This window comes from Prinia subflava, chromosome 2 (genome assembly GCF_021018805.1).
Source record: "Prinia subflava isolate CZ2003 ecotype Zambia chromosome 2, Cam_Psub_1.2, whole genome shotgun sequence".
Classification (NCBI taxonomy): domain Eukaryota; kingdom Metazoa; phylum Chordata; class Aves; order Passeriformes; family Cisticolidae; genus Prinia; species Prinia subflava.
Genome location: NC_086248.1, coordinates 27001823 through 27018280, shown reverse-complemented (window position 1 = coordinate 27018280; position 16458 = coordinate 27001823). Strand labels below are relative to the sequence as shown.

The window sequence follows — 16458 nt, the reverse complement described above, 5'->3', positions numbered from 1 at the left end:
CAGACAACTGATGAGACAGTCCTAAAGGACCTGTGTTGTATTCCCATCTTTGTTAAGATTAATGTGGCCAGAAAACTTTTTGCATATCAGTGAACCAGCATTTACCTATCAATGAACCAGTTTACAGGGGAAAAAAGTATCCATGGAGACTCTGAGATCAACTCTTGTTCCAAGAAATAAAGTACATTTTCAAACCCATGGATTCATTCCCCGTATGTTTTATTGCCTTGTAGTTTCTTTGTACATTTTTCTTTTATGTGGCTCAGTCTTCATATCGTTTTTATTGGTCCCTAGTGTTTCTTTTCATTTTGGCCATTTATATTGCTGATTGAAATACTATTAATTCTTTGAGTATGCTTTTAAATTTGTTTTATATTGCTTCCTTCAGATTGTTTTCTGAAGACATGCCACTTGTTACCCTTTCCATTCTGCTTCCTTTGGTATTTCACCTTTTTTTTCTCTATGAAAATTAATATTTACAAAGTTGTATTTGTTGCAGGTATGTTCATAAAGACAAATTAAATTTCTGTTTCTTGCAGACAGGCTAGTTAGCAAGAATTTTTCTTTTTTGTCACTGAGTACTTACGTTCCTTTTCTGGTTAACCTGCTTCTTGTTTATTTTATTTGTTTTAATTTTAAAGATTTTTTGGTTTTAAATTATTTTTTAAAATTACTTCTATTAGTTGCTGTTTTCATTTCTCTTGTTTTATTCATGTAGGATAAATAATTTAAGTTGTTCAAATTTAGTGAGACTGTTTTTACAGGTTTCCTTCTTCCTTTAGTTCACTTGAGGCAAAATATTGTGTAGCGTGTCATGATAGCCTTCTATGGAGGGAATGACTCACTCTTCTACTCAACTTTTCTTTTAGTCTTTCAGCTAAATGAGAGTAGGAGTAAAATGAAAATTTTCCTTTTTGTATGTTTCAGTGTACATGAATACGCCATTAGTCTTTTCTTTACATCTGAAAAGTTCTTAACATAACACCTTATTCTGAAAAAAATTAAAATCAGGAATGACATCCGGAAGATGAATTTATTAAAATAACATAAAGAATAAACATCAGCTGAATAAAATTGTAGCAACAAAAAGATTTCTAACCCAGCTGTTTCCATGACAACCTCCCTTCTTAGGTTTCAATAAACAGTTCTGCATTACTCCTCTGCTAGTCATCACTTTTGTTGTATGTTATTTAAATTGGTATATGTTTCCATTTAATTCATATAGAATATTGGATGAAACACGCCAAAAAGTATTGTTCAATGTGTATTGTAATAGTGTCATGATGCTTGATTTATATTAGGAACACTTATACAATATGCTTTCTTCATGTTTTTTTTTCATTTTCAGTATTAATATGATCCAGAGAGTTTTTGTTTGGTTGGTTGGTTGGTTGGTGGTTGGTTGATTGTTGGTTTAAGGGTAATCCTCATTGCTGCAAACAAAATAGGAAATAGCTGGATATAATTTTGCTAGATGTACCAATCTTTTGTATCAGAGCTTAAACTGGGAGAGTTTGTATTCATAAAACATAGTTTTCATAGTTAGCCAGCAGAAAATAGATGAGATGAGACGAATACCAACTGATGTGATTTACTCTCTCACTAAAGACATTGCAGTAAAAGTGGACAGATGCCTCCTTAGCATTATTCTGATGCCATTCTTTCATCTTTACAGATGAATTTTAGAGGTGTTTTTTTTTCTTTTAATTTTTCTTTTAATTCACATAAATTCACATAATTCACAATTTTCTTCCATATTCTTCTCATGATTATTAAAACAGTTCATCTATTTTAATAAAGTGCAATGTTATGCTTTAATCCACTGTCTGGATCTGAAAAGGACAAGTAGAAAATGCATATGTATTATAGCTAAACATGAATCATCAAAAAGATTACATGAAGAATGATGTGTGTAGCAGGACAATAAGGACAGAATTAAAGTCTGTAAAAACAGTGAAAATTAGCTGTAGTAAGGCACAATTCAGAAGTTCAGTAAAATGAAACCTCACAAAAGTTGCTACACCATTTTATTATGTTCAACATAATTGGCAGTCCTTTTTAGAGGATTACTTAGGACTGAAATAGTGAAACTACTGCCCAAATTGTTGAAACACACTGTTTGAGACAAACTGCACCCTATCTGCATGTGTTATGACTTCAGCAATTTAAAAAAAAAAACCTAAATTAAATATTAGCACGGTTTTTTTCCATCCACCTTAAAGTCTAGGCTGCCCACACTATTAATCTGTTGTTGCATCCAACCTCCATAGGCAGTCCTCAAAACAAGTACTCAGTCCAAATAACCGGAAAGTCCTGAGACCAGAGTCACAGTTCACTTTAAAAACAATAAAGCAAAGCTGATGTAATTAGCAATAACATAAAAGTCATCAATGATCAGTGTTGCATACCTGTTTCTTAAGAAAGGAACACCTGCACAACTTAATGGAGTTTACTACAGCAGTATGAAATGTAGGGGAAGCTTTACCCATGATCCTGGTTACAATCAAATTCACTGATGATCTACATGTTTAAGTTGGGATCCCTTTCCAAGGTTAATTGATTCTTCAACAAAATATTTTCATTTTCTCGAATTATAGAATGTTATGTCAACTACTCTTCTGTATGTCTTTTCTTAAATATAGCCTGTACACTTGAGACAACCTTTTCATCTATGCACCCTGTGCCTGGGAATGTTTTCCCTTTGGTGCAGATATTTTTATAGACCCAGTATCAGTACAGAATCATAGAAAGCTTTGGATTGGAAGAGACCTTAAAGATCCTCTAGTTCCTGCACTCCTGCAGAGACACCTTTCACTGGACCAAGTCTCTAATCTGGCCTGGCCTTGAACACTTCCAGGGATGAAATATTCACACCTTCTCTGGAAAACCAGTGTCTCACCACCCTTACAGTAAAGAATTTCTCCTAATATCTAACTAATTTTGCCCTCTTTCAGTTTGAAATCATTACCCCTTGTCTTCATCATTATCTACCCATAGAAAAAGTCCCTCTCCCTTGCTTTTATTAACCCCCGCTTTAGGTACTAGAATCCATCCCCCCCCTTGTCTTCTCATTACATACTCTTGTACCCCACAGTCCTTTTCTGTCCTTTCTGTCCTGTTCTTGCAAACCTTGCCAAAACTCTGCCAAACCTCAGCCCAGCTTGTATTTGTGTTTGGGATTGCCCTGTCTCAGGTCTGGAATCTGAATTTTATGTTTTTTACCTACCTCTCAAACCTATCAAGGTTCCTCTGGATGTCACCCCTACCCTGCAGCATCTCAACATCACCACACAGATTGGTGTAGTCAGCAAAGTTGCTCGAGGGTCACTCAATTCCACTGTCCTAGTGCCAAAAAAGATGTTAAAAAATGCTGGTCTGAATAGTGACCTCTGAGAAATGCCATTTGTCACTGATCTCAACTTGGACATTGAGCCATTGACTGCATCTTACTGACATTATTATTAATTAAGTTCAATATAAACTTTCTTGGTTACATGCGTAATTTTATGTTTGCATATTTCTTATGATATCTAGAAATTTAATTTACATATCAATGATAAAATCACATTTGGATACACAAAAATAATTTTAAAATATATACACAATATCTCTCTAGCTGGCTATTATCAATATATATTTATGACTGTTCAGGTAAGTAATCGAAATTACTTATGCAAATTTATTTGATTTAGCAAACAAAGTCATAGGTTAATGAAAGAATACTGTATGTACTTTCTCAGGGAAACATTTAAATAGAAAACTCACTGAATTTTATCCTTTCCATAGGTGATGAATTTTTCTCATCAATAAATTTTATGACACGTTTCTGTAACTAAATTCTATGTAAACGTACCTATTTACCCTGGACATAATTTTCTTTTGTCTTCATTAATTTTTTTTTAATTGAATGAGAAATATATCCTCATTTACCTGAGTGTGGTTGAATGCTGTACTTCATGAGAATATGTCATCACTCTGTATCGTTTCTATGCCTTCTTTTCGTACCTTTTTTTATACTCCTACATGTTAAAGCAGACTTGCCAAATGTGTTTTACTTCTTTACTTCTTTATGAATTGAAATTGATAAAAGGGCTGGGGAAAAACACTTCTCATTGTAGATAAAAGATATCCTTGTAGACCAACTCCGAATGACAAATTTATCACTACTAGGCACTGTCACACAGTGAAATAATAATCCACTGTGGTTAGCAGTGCAGAAGACCTGTCTGAAGTTCCAGTCTGCCTTCATAACTAGGATAATTATTCTCTCCAGTCTATTTTGCATAAATTGTGGTTAGACAGGGAATTGGATATCTGGTTACTCTTTCTACTTACTAGGCAGGAATCCAACCCATAACCAATCTGGAAGTACTCCCTGAGAGGATTCAGCAGCTTTCTTCCTTAAGCTTGTAACTCAGACTGTGCCAACTGTGTCAGCTGGACTTTCAGAGAGTAAAAAGCAGGCTTTGACAGCTGGATGGGGAGTCTGTACATCAGCCAGGAGAGAAATAGAGCATAGTACAGATTGCACATACAATTCCAAGAGAATTATTCAGCTTTGCTAACTGGGATTTAGTTAAACTTTAGTTGAACTTCTTGGTCAAATTCAAGTTTCTTTTTTTCAAGTAAGTTCGCTTAGCTTTCTCTTCATGAAATTAACTTCCTTCCTTGTCTTCCAAAACAAACCTTCATTTAAAAAAAATTCTATTGGTTTTGGCTGGTATGGAGTTAATGTTTTTCATAGCACCTCATGTAATGAAATGTTTTGGATCTGTGACAAAATAAGTGTTGATGTTATACCAATGTTTCTTGCTAATTGCTCTTGCTAGTGTTTGCAGAGCAAGGCTTTTTCTGTTTCTCACACTGCCCTGCTGGCAAATAAGCTGGGAATGCACAAGGATTTGGTAGAGGCTATAGCTGTACTGCTGAGCCCAAATAACCACAGGGACATCCCATACCATATGACATCATTCTCAGCATATAATACTGAGGGAAGGAGGATGTGAGGGATGTTTGTCTCCCAAGTCACTGTTGGGCATGATGGAGCTCTGCTTTCCTACAGAAGGCTGAGCAACTGAGTGCTGGTGCAAAGCAGAGAATAAATTCCTTGTTTTTCTTTGCTTGCATGAACAGATTTGCTTTCTTGCTTTCAGATTTGATTTCTTACTTTTGCTCTTCCACTTCTCTCCCTCATCCCACTGTCAGGTACTGAGTGAGCAGCTGTGTTGGGCTCAGCTTCCCACCAGCTTTAACTAATCACATCACCATATTTTTCCTCCTTGTTTTCATCCTATAAAAAAAGGTGGAATTATATTATAAAGATTAATGAAGGCATTGATATATCAACATTTTAGTGAAACAAATTTCTAGTGCATATTCTAGTACGCTTTAGACAAATTTAGCTCTGATGTTGCAGGGATGCAATAGCATTCCAGTAGCACTGCGAGTTCCAGTAGGACAATAGTTAATCCCACCAGTGATTTTCTTTCTTCAGGTATATATAGGAAATTATCAATGGGTAATCCTCTTGTCCACCCACCTACATCTTTCTATTTTTTTTTTTTTCTTCAAATATGCAGCCCTTCAATACAAATTATCTTCTCAAGTTGTATATCAACAGCTTCTCTGATGCCAAACTACATGCAATGGAATGGTGTGTTTGGGTGATCCTATATCACATGAGCTGTATAGAATGACAACTGCTGTCATTCTCCATGACTTGTTACTTTTGTTGAATTGCATTTTTCTGTCATATTACACTGCAAACTCCTATCTAATTTGCCACTCATGGCCACCCACAGACTCTACTACAAGCGAGAGTGCATCTCTCTCTTGGAGTTTCTCCACTTTATGAGATTTAATACTCATTTCATTCCTGTGGGATTTTGATGCAATAAAAGAATTCTAAGTATTCTTCAAAGTAGAAAGAGGATTACCTTTATCCACTGCTGTGGTAATGTATATAGTCATAGCTATGAGCTGAACACTGGGAGTTTAACATCACTAGCTACACTTACCTTTATCTTAAACCTTTTTTCTCCACTTATTCTAATGTAACTGAGTAAACTAAACACAGCATCTCAAACTTACTGTATTAGCATTGTTTTAATGCAGCACTGAAATAATGCAATCATAGAATGGTTTGGGTTGGAGGAGATCTTAAAGATATCTGGTTCCAAACCCCACTGCCATGGGCAGAGATGCCTTTCCTTAGACCAGCTTGCTCAATTCCCCCATCAAGTCTGGAACTGAACACTCCCTGAATGGGACATCCACAGCCTCTCTGATTAAACTGTTCCAGTTCTTCACCGCTCTTGCACTGGAGAATTTCTTCCCAACATCCAATCTAAACCTGCCCCTTTCAGTTTAGAACCGTTGCCCCTTGTCCTGTCACTATGTGCTCGTATAAAAAGTCCCTCTCCCTCCCTTTAATAAGCCCCATTAAGGCACTGGAAGGCCACAATGATGTGTCCTCCAAGCCTTCTCCAGTCTGAACAACCCTGGAAGTCTCAGCCTGTCTTCATAGGAGAGGTGCCCTGGTCATTTTTGTGGCTCTTCTCCGGACCCATTCTGACAAGCCCTTCTAGTCTTGCACCCCAGTCTTGGATGCAATAATGCCGGTGGGACCCTCAAGAGGGAAGAGTAGAGGGGGAGAACACCCTTCCTTGACCTACTGTCCATTCTGATTTTGAATCGGCTTCTGGGGTTTGTTACAGTTTTTTGGGGTTTTTTTTATGGTTAACTTTCTGGGCTGTGAATGCACCCTGTGACTCCTGCACAGATTTTCACCCACAAGGATCCACAGGAAGACTAGGTCAGCTCTAGGATGTGAATGTGTGCTGTAAATAGTAATGGTTAGTAACACAAATAGTAACAGTAAGCTGTTACTTATCCGAATTTTCTTTTTCTCCCTCATATCTCTGAGTTAGTAGTCCTTTTTTTTTTTTTTTTTTAAAGGACATATGTTGAAAAGATAGGTATATTTAGGAACAGTTTTCACTTTCCACTTTTTTTCCTTGGGACAGATAACATAAGTAATCACTGAGAGCTGAAAGACTGACAGTGGTAATTGCATATTAGATATTGTGATTTCCTTATCATAGATTCAATTTTTCTACATTTAAGGTAGCGAGTTCAATTTCAGCCACCTTAAGACAAAAATCTATTGTGAATTCTCCACTGTGATAGAAAAGGAGAACCAATGACAAAGTTTTTCAGTCATTAGAAGCATCAGAACACAACTTTACCATCCATGGAGTGGGCAGAAACAGAACTTTTAGACTTGTGTCTTTTTTGAATTTGAAATGATTCATTGAATTTAATGAGATTTTGCATGCAAAAAGCTTAATTACATAAATTTTCACTTATGAAGTTTATTTTTAAAGGTACAAGGATAAATATAATAAACAGTTTAAATGCTTAAAGTATAATTTTTTAGTCTCCATTTTCTAATTTTAATTATATGATGAATTTATAACAAGGCCAGAACTTTTTAACAAGATAAAAATTATAGATTTTTGCATATATTGTAGCATATGACATATTATCTGGCTTTAGAAAGAGAAATTAATAGTCAAGACTTTCAAGAAATAATGAGACAATATTTCATTAAAAGTTATATTATAATTTAGAGAAAAATAGAAGAATCATACATTTCAGGAAGATTTATATCTATTATAAAAGATAAGCTATCATGCTTATATTAATACACCAGTTATCTTGTTGCCTTTTATAAAAGCAGATGGTTTTGAGAACATCTCAAGGAATATCAGCAAGAAGTGCCAATGTCTATAATGTCACTGTCATTTATGAAGGTGTATCGATCAAATAATTGCACTTGCTAGCTGTGCATGTGATGAATTAAATAATTATTTATTCTGCTTAATGAAAGCCAGAGAAATAATAAGTTACACTGAATGTCTTCTAATTATTCATTTTCTACAAAAGAGTTAACGTATTTCAGATCACTAGAAGAACAGTAATTGGCAACCAAAGCTGATTACTCAGTGAAATGCATGTGAGATTCCTCCAGAAGAGCAATCTTAAAAGTAGTGGAAAGAATAAGAGTGAGTTAATTAGATTTCTTGGGGAAGTACCTACTGTCAAGTTGAAACTGATGTTTAGAGTTTTTATTCTTTATGTCTATAATACTATGAAATTTAGCTTATTTTCAAATTAATATCACAAATGTCAGAGGTCCTACCAGCTTTTCACTTCCATACTCTGAGACACTTGAAACCTATTTAAAAGCCTGTTTTTCTAAAGCATTGTGGAAAGAGAATAGTCCATACAAAATAATGCAGATTATAATTACTGTGTAATATGTGTTTACTTCCTCCTTCCTGTCTTCCTCCCCCCAAAAAAACCAACAGTCTGTAGTAATAGTAAAAGGAAATTTCTTGCTGACAGAAGACTAAGTAACACAGTCATGCTGCCAAGTCCTGGGTTTTTTTGGTATTGTAGGTAACTGCTTTTATTGAAATATTTATTTTGGAAAAATGCAGTAACTGTTCAACAATCAACTGTTCAACCAAGTGGCATCTTATTAGAAAGGTCTCAGAAGGACAAGTTGAAATCTTCACTCTGGTGAAACATTATTGACTTTACTGGTTATTTACAGTGAATCATGCATTTTTCAAGGTGAATACAGCTTTGAAAAAGAGAATACTTTATGAACTGTTAGCTTTAGAATCACTGGAATAAATATCAGAGTGTTTAAATGTTGTCTTGGCTGTCAAACTGGGTTCAGTTCATCCATATTTTCCTGAAAAGAAAAAGAATGTTCAAAAAGAAAAATTTGTTTTGGAAGAAAAATGACTTCTAGCCAAAATGAAAACAAACAAATAAACAAACAACAACAAAAAAGGGGTGTTGCCATGGCACTTCATTTCATTTCTTTTATAACCTACTATCTCTGATTGTATTTCAATGTTAAATTATAGTCTTCATGTTTTGTGAGATATGTGTTGCGTCTTCTAAGTCTCACAGCTACATCTTGGAATCTGAAGTCAAATCTTCTCAACAAGTTAGGCTATTTTGCTGAAATTATTAAATGTTAACATTGAAATGCTAGCCCTGATAAAATGACAAAAGCAAATGGGAACTGTGTATTGTCAAAATGTGAGTGAGCAGTTGGCTGAACAAACAGTGCAGAACAAGTGAGAGGTCCGGGAAAAGCGACAAGAATGTGAATAATGCATGTGAAGTCTGGGTAGGGATCTGACTGAAGTGGGGTTAAGCTGCCTCAAGAAAGAGCAGAGAGCTGCACTGGAGAATGGATAGAACTGTACAGATATCAGCACATAGAGGTGGCCAGGCTAAAGCATACTAACACAGAAAACACATTCAACTGGGAAAGATACTAAGAACCCAATACAATAATTTTCCTCAAGAGGAGAAAAGAACGTGAGAGGAAAGTAATAACAAAAATTGAGTGCAAAATTTTTATTAAAAATGTAAGGCTATGAGACAGACAATATTGTATTAGGGTTTCTCTGCAGTAAGGGGAAGGTTGCACTGTGGGTGACTACATTGACCAGATGCAGGTCAAAATTTTTATGTATTAATAGGAAAGATAACTGACCTTAGATTTGAATTCAGTTAAATCTTACATAGTTTGCATCTTGCAGACAGAACTGTTTCTATTTCTGAAGTCTTTTTGCTCTAGAATACCCATTCTGATTCCCTCTGAATGATCTGTCTCCTCATCTAGTTTTAATGGTAGATGTTCTCTTTGTCTACATAGCAGACAGAGGAGTCTGGAAAAAAAGCTTTATTATCATTCAAGAGATTGTTCCTCATATATATAAATATAGATCAATTACATGTAGTAATTTTAATAAATATAACTTATAAATTAAACAAACATATTACAATAAATTGTAATAGAGGTGCATGCTCTATGCAAAAATAAAATTCCTGAAAATAGAAATGCAATTAAGAAAACCATGAAATTCCTCCAAATATTTCTGGATTTAGTTGTATATTTTGGTATTTATGCCTATTAAGCTCAGTTGAAAATGAATGTATTTCACATCTGCTTTATAGTGTCCTTCATGTTAACAGATGGATCAAGCTGTTAACTAGCCGTGATGAAAAAGCTAAAATAACCTACTGCTCCAGAATTTCCTTACAATTGGGTGATATGATTTTGAAAGGACAGTTTATGTATTCTTAATGCTAAGGATATTAATCAAAATGGATTTTTGATTAATAGTGAATTAGTACTGAATTTTGCTCTTTTAGCTGAATTTCAATGATTACTTAATCACCATGTATAATTGCCGTGTTTAGTAGTCCATCACTCATGAATTCTATTAATATTCACAGAATTCAACTGCTATTTGAAAATATGGAATATAACTTAGGGAGTTGGTTGCCTGGCACACAAGGACTGCAGGATCAAGAGTTTGACCCTTACCTCTATTTGAACATAATGAATTATATTTCAACATAATTAAAAATCTAAGGACATATGTATCAGAACAAAGAGATTCATTCCCAAAGAGCATGCTGGCCTGGACAAGGAGTGATATAGGAATGGTCTAAAATATGGTTATGTTCTAAAATACAATGCAAAACATGTCATGAAGCTTCTTTATTAACTACTTTTTAACTAAGTGAATCCTTGTATTTGTCCTGGTTTAGGGAAAATTTGGGAGAAAACCCCTGAATGGGGTCCCTCTGGGACACAAACCCAAACAGCCCCTCCCCTAACCAGTCTGGAAAAGAACTTTCTCAGAGAAAAGTGGAAAAACCCATTTATTTAACAAACAAAGTGCCCACAAGCATAAAAAATGAATAATATGAAACAATAATACCTCTTGTTCTGAAGTGAGATGGCAAACTCAGAACGTCCCTGCAGTGGGTGTATCTCGGCTCTCTCAGTCTCTTGTCAGTCCCAGTCCCTCCAGCACTGGGAATACCATCCTGGGCCCCGGTGGGCCCCAGGTGTGAGATCCAGGTGTCTCCCTGGGTTTTCCAGTCCAGGACAGATTTAAACAGTCCCAAGAAAAAGGGAAAAAAAAAACCAAAACAGTCCAGGCAACTTCTCTGCCTCAGCTAGCTAAACTAACTAAAAGCACAGGAGATCTCTGTCCCATTGTCTGTCTGTGCTTCAGACAACACAGTCCAGGAGAGGAATGTGCAGGAGTGAGAGCTGTTTTCAAAACAAATTCTCCATTGCTTCTTTCTCCCTCTCCACTCTTGGAACCAGTCCTAAAGGCACAGAACTCAATATCCAGCACAAACAGGACAGATGATTGGGGATACAAACATCATAAAGTCACCCTAGGACAATCCTCTTTGCTGTCTTTGTTTAATTTTTTAAGCTTATCGTAACTTTTACCATTCAATTAAAACTAAATTGTGATCGTAGTCTTCAGCAATATTTCAAAAGTAATTCTTTTGCCTTAATTTTTAAAGCCTTAATTTCTGCCTCAAAAATTGAGGGTTAAAATCACAAGACAAGAATCTTCTCTAGAACACCAATAAAGCTCTCAGAATATGAAAGAAATTGAGGTGCAGAATAAAGCTAAATTATTTCCCTTTCAGTGGAAGTGAAGAACTGCAATTTAGAGGGGTTTTTTTTTTTTGTTTTTTTTTTTTTTTAAAAAAAAGGCCTTATGATATATATGTTTATATGGTGTTTTTAAAGAATCCTTGAGGCCATCACAAACACTTTAATTATATTTGTTGTCCACACAGACTGAGAACCACAGCCTTTCACCCTGCTGGAAGCATCACTGCTATTTGTAGACAAGCTGATAATTCAACAGTATGGGTTTACATTCTTATGTGGCAGATTTGTTGGCAAAAGCCAACACAGATTTAACAAAAGTAAATTGGGTTTAACCAACATGATTGCTTTCAATGATGAAATAGTTTGTTCACTGGATTATAAGAGAGCTGTGAATTTACTTCTTTGACTTTAGTAAATCATTTTGGCACAACCTCCAACAACAATTTGGTTAAGAAATGGATTGCACAGATGGACCACAATTGTGGAAAAATGGCCTATACTGCTGAGCACCAGGATGGTGGATAAAGTTGAACTGGCACCCACCCATGACTGGGTTTGTTCAGGGTTCAATAATAGTCAATACCTTCCTAGACTATATGGATGACAGGACTGAATGCATCATCACCAAGTTTGTGCATGACATTAAACTAGGTGAAGTGATTTAGTCAGAAGGAAGAGCACCATACACAGAGATTTTGACAGCCTGAAAAGCTGGGTCAGCAAGAGTCACAAAACTTTAACCGGGCTGAATACAAAGTCTGCTAAGTAGAATAATCCCAAACTGCAACATGAGCTGGGATCAGAGTACATAGCAAGGTGAACATGAGCCAGTGGGACACACTTCAACACATGTTTCATATGCTTTCATACTTGAGAAATGGACATCCTGAGCCAGAAACCATGTCCTGGACTGCAACACCTAGCAGATGGTGAGCAGATCAAGGTTTCTCAGCTCTCCTTATTAACTAAAACATTTATTTATTAAAAAATATTCCAAACATTATGTCTAGCCAAGCAGTGTGAAAAAAAAATATGAAGACAAGGTATAATTTCTTACAAAATACCCTGTAGGCTGTATTTGAAAAATCAATTTTATTAAATTTCATTGATTTTTTAATAGTGAGCATGTTAAAGACATTACAAGTGTTATACAATAATTCAATAATGCAGATAAAAGATGGAGGAGGAGTACCAGGCATAAAGAATAAACATAATCAATGTGAATTAGTCATTTGATGCATTCTACATCAAGTCCTTTCCTAGTGAGGATCTGATTATCTACCAGGTTGTTATATATAATGTATATAAGTACACAAATTTCACAGAAGTATGAATGAAGAAATATATCCAATAAATAAGTTAATGTAGTAACAATATTTTCCATTGCATTAGCCAGGAAATACATTCTATATGGAAAGTAGTGACTGAGTTGCACATTTTCTCTTTTTTTAATCTTCCAGCAGGAAAGACATTTCTTCCCCTTCCCTGTGCCTCGATCTTCCTTTTCCAAAGTGCTAATAAAGGAAAGACCCAACCTAACTCTTCAATTCAAAGGGCGAAACAAACTAGGTGCAATAGTTATGCTGAGGTTGAATTTTTTTTTTTCTTTTAATGATAAACAAAGGGAAACAGAAGGGAATGCTACAAATGACCTAGAAAATAAAGCAGGTACAGTGAGTATTTGTTCCACGTACAAGACCAGATCTTATAGTAGTCTACCAGAAAGGTCACATCTGTTATCACTATTTATTCTGCAGTCTTTGCCCTAGGGCTCAGCAACAAGACATCATGCACCAGGAATTCTCTGTGCAAGTAAATTCTGGTATAGCCAGGCCAATACCTGCTCCCAGTTCTGTCTGCATAGTGTCTCTCATACCAACACCTCATCTTGTACCATTGTCTAGACCTTGAGCAGGGGCTTTTCAGCCCTCACAGGAAACAGAAATTCAGCCAAAGATCACAAATCAAACCAAATTACCCTCCTATTCATAGGTGTGAAAAAAAATCAAAAAATCCAAATAACATTTAGAAGATGAGATTTTTTGAGATCAGGCTGGCGGGGTGCATTTTATGTATCTGTATTTGTTTGGTGTTTTGTTTTGTTTTGGTTTGGGGTTTTTTACATTGAATCCTGCACATCTAAACTTTTCTTCCCAATCTAGTCTCTTGGGAGCTGTAAAAAAAGAAAAATAGGAGTAAGTGTATCCAATCGTGTACACTACCATCACAAAAAGTACAGGGTGTTGTCATAATACTTCATGGCTTTCTTAATCTTGCCAAGACAAATTAAGGTTTAATGCATAAACCTGTGAATGACTGAGCTCTTGCTCCTAACTTCATTGGTAATGAATTATGCCAAGGCAATTCAGAGGTAAATCACAATACAATTCCTTCTTGAAATTTCATTCTCAGGCAACATGAGTGTAAAATAATTTTAGTTTCGAGCTGGAGAAAGATACTTTGATCTTTCAAGCACTATGGTAAAAAAAAATTATCAAATACTTGACTGTATCATGTTAACATGATTTTAGTAAATGTGTGAGCTATGAATAGCTTCAGTCTTTTTGCGTCATATAAAATAGTGCAGGATGTTTTTAACATTAAGAGATAAAAGTTTTCAGTTTTTCTTAATCAGATTAAGGGTAAACATATATTTAAGCCAGGGTGAAAACTGCAAGTATCAGGCTCAATGACACCCTTTTTATCTTACCGTGTACTAGAAACAAAATTGTTTGTATTCTGGATTCTCTCAAGAAGAAACAGAAACAGGTGTTTTAGCTGCTGCTGGAATTTCTTGAAACAGTAATGATAACAGGACAGACATCTTCAGTAAAATGAAGCTTTCATCCTGGTGGAATATCCCAAAGAACACCAGACTTTGTATATAAAATTAGAAGCTGGAAGCATGTGGAGAGTCTCTAATAGCAATCTTGTCAGTACCTAATAAGAGTTCCTTAGCTAGAGATGGTATTAATTTAATTCATCTACCTTCCTATGAAAGTCATGGATAAATTACATAGTTGCATAGCAAGCAGGGGAAAAGGGATATTTTTAGAGAATGATTCATTTAATAATTTTTAGATGTCTATTTTGTATTAAATCAATCCCATTTGAAAACTTCATGAACAGTTTCTTCTAAGAAAATGTAGATGTCTGGAAGAAAATAATTTTATCTGCTTCTATCTATCTGAACTTTCTCCTAAGGCTTCCTGTGTGTTTGTGTGGGTGTGCTAGATATGAAATTATAATTCAACTTGGACTGCCCTGGGTTTCTATTGCACTGGAACAGGACTGCAAAGATAAGAGAGTGTGCAGTTAACCAATTAATTCAGATATTGAGAATGGCTCAATCTCTGAGCTAGTCAAGGAATTTCAAAGAATATCCTTTAAGCTATAAGGACCCTTCTTTCATGAATAAAACCATAACTCTAACATCTCTGAATAGTGGAAGAGGAACAAGAAGTTATACGTATGCCTTTGGGTATGATTTTTAACTGTAAAGGGAATTTTGAATTGAAAGATTTTTTTTTTAACGATGAGAACACACAGAGAGTGTTCTCTTAAAAACTTCTAGTACACCAGTGGCAATTATTCCCAGTACATGTTAATCTCTAGGATCATTTTCAGAGAAAATTGAAGAATGAAAGCCTCCTGACAGCATCATGTAAATAACATAATCTATTTTATGGTGTGGTGTTCATCCCTGCCATATGATGGAAATCATGTAACATTTAAAATATCTGGCCTTTCTAAAATGATTATGGAGTCTTACTTCCATTTTTCTGTTAGAAAACACATATTTTGTCTCAGGAAGCAGGTATTTGCCAAGTCTTATATCTTTTAAATCAATTTTATATGAATAAAAGCTAGAGGTGTAATAAAAACATTGTCAAAACTGGATTATTTTTTTTGGAAATAGTTAATTATTCCTTCTTTAACTAGTGATCTGATACAACTTCATAAAATTGAGAAAAAGTATGTTTTGTCCTGTATTTTCTGTTTGTACCAGTAATTAAGGTTGTGGGAGGCCCTCAAGAGGTAATCTATGTCAGAGTAACATTTGACTTGTAAATTAAATCAATTTGCTGAGGGGCTTGCCCAGTAAAGAGCTGAAAATGCCCAGTTTTGGCAGAGATATCACAGACTTTCTGTGAGACCTGTTCCAGTAATTCAGGGATGCACATCTGGCTTCCTCAGCAGGTTCATGGATGACCACAAACTGAGGGAAATATCTGATGTGTTGAAGGGAGGTGTTGCCATTCAGGGTAGCTAATAAAGACGCAGAAATGAGCCAATACAGCCTCTGGAAGTTCAACAAAGAGAAACGGGAAGTTCAGCCATGGGAAAGAGCCTCCTGCATCAGTGCTGAAAGTGATATGTTGGGAAGAGGGCTGCAGAGAAGGTCCTCGGCGTGTGTCCTGAGCCAATTAGCGTGAGCCAGGACTGCACTCTTGTGGTGATAAAGGCTAAAAGCACAGCAGGCTGCTGAGGTAGTTTGACCTCAGCTGGCAGGTAGGTCCCCCATGTGTGGACACTGACTGCTCTGCATGGGGATGGGGGACAGAACTAGAAGGGAAAAAGTGGGAAAAGCTTGTTTTGAGCAAACAAAGCAAATAAGAAATTAGTTCACCAAGTCCCTTCACAGGCAGATGTTTATCCACTTCCAGGAAAGCAGGGCCTCAGCACACGTAAGTTGGGAAGACAAACACCATGAAAAACATCACAAATGCCCTGGCTCCACTTCTACCTTCTTCTTCTGATTTTTTTACTGCTGAGCACAATGTCATGTGGCATGAAATCTCTTTGCTCTATTGCGGTCACCAGTGCCGGCTGTGTCCTCTCCCAACTTTTTGTGCACCTCCAGCCTCCTCTTTGAGGAGGCAGACTGGGAAGAAGAAAAGGTCTGGACACTGTGAAAGCACTGCTCAGCAGTGCTG

General features: G+C 35.9%; 1 protein-coding gene and 1 long non-coding RNA gene across 2 annotated transcripts in view; one reads left to right on the top strand and one right to left on the bottom strand.

Annotated features, from left to right (window-relative positions):
- EYS (eyes shut homolog) overlaps positions 1-16458 on the top strand; it is a 722813-nt gene that overhangs the window by 117248 nt on the left and 589107 nt on the right. The gene's annotated exons all lie outside the window — the stretch shown is intronic.
- On the bottom strand, positions 239-7719 carry LOC134546572 (uncharacterized). Its single transcript, XR_010079201.1, has 3 exons — positions 5168-7719; positions 3227-3342; positions 239-1832 (listed from the first exon to the last, which is right to left on the bottom strand). It is a non-coding gene; the product is annotated as an uncharacterized LOC134546572 (long non-coding RNA).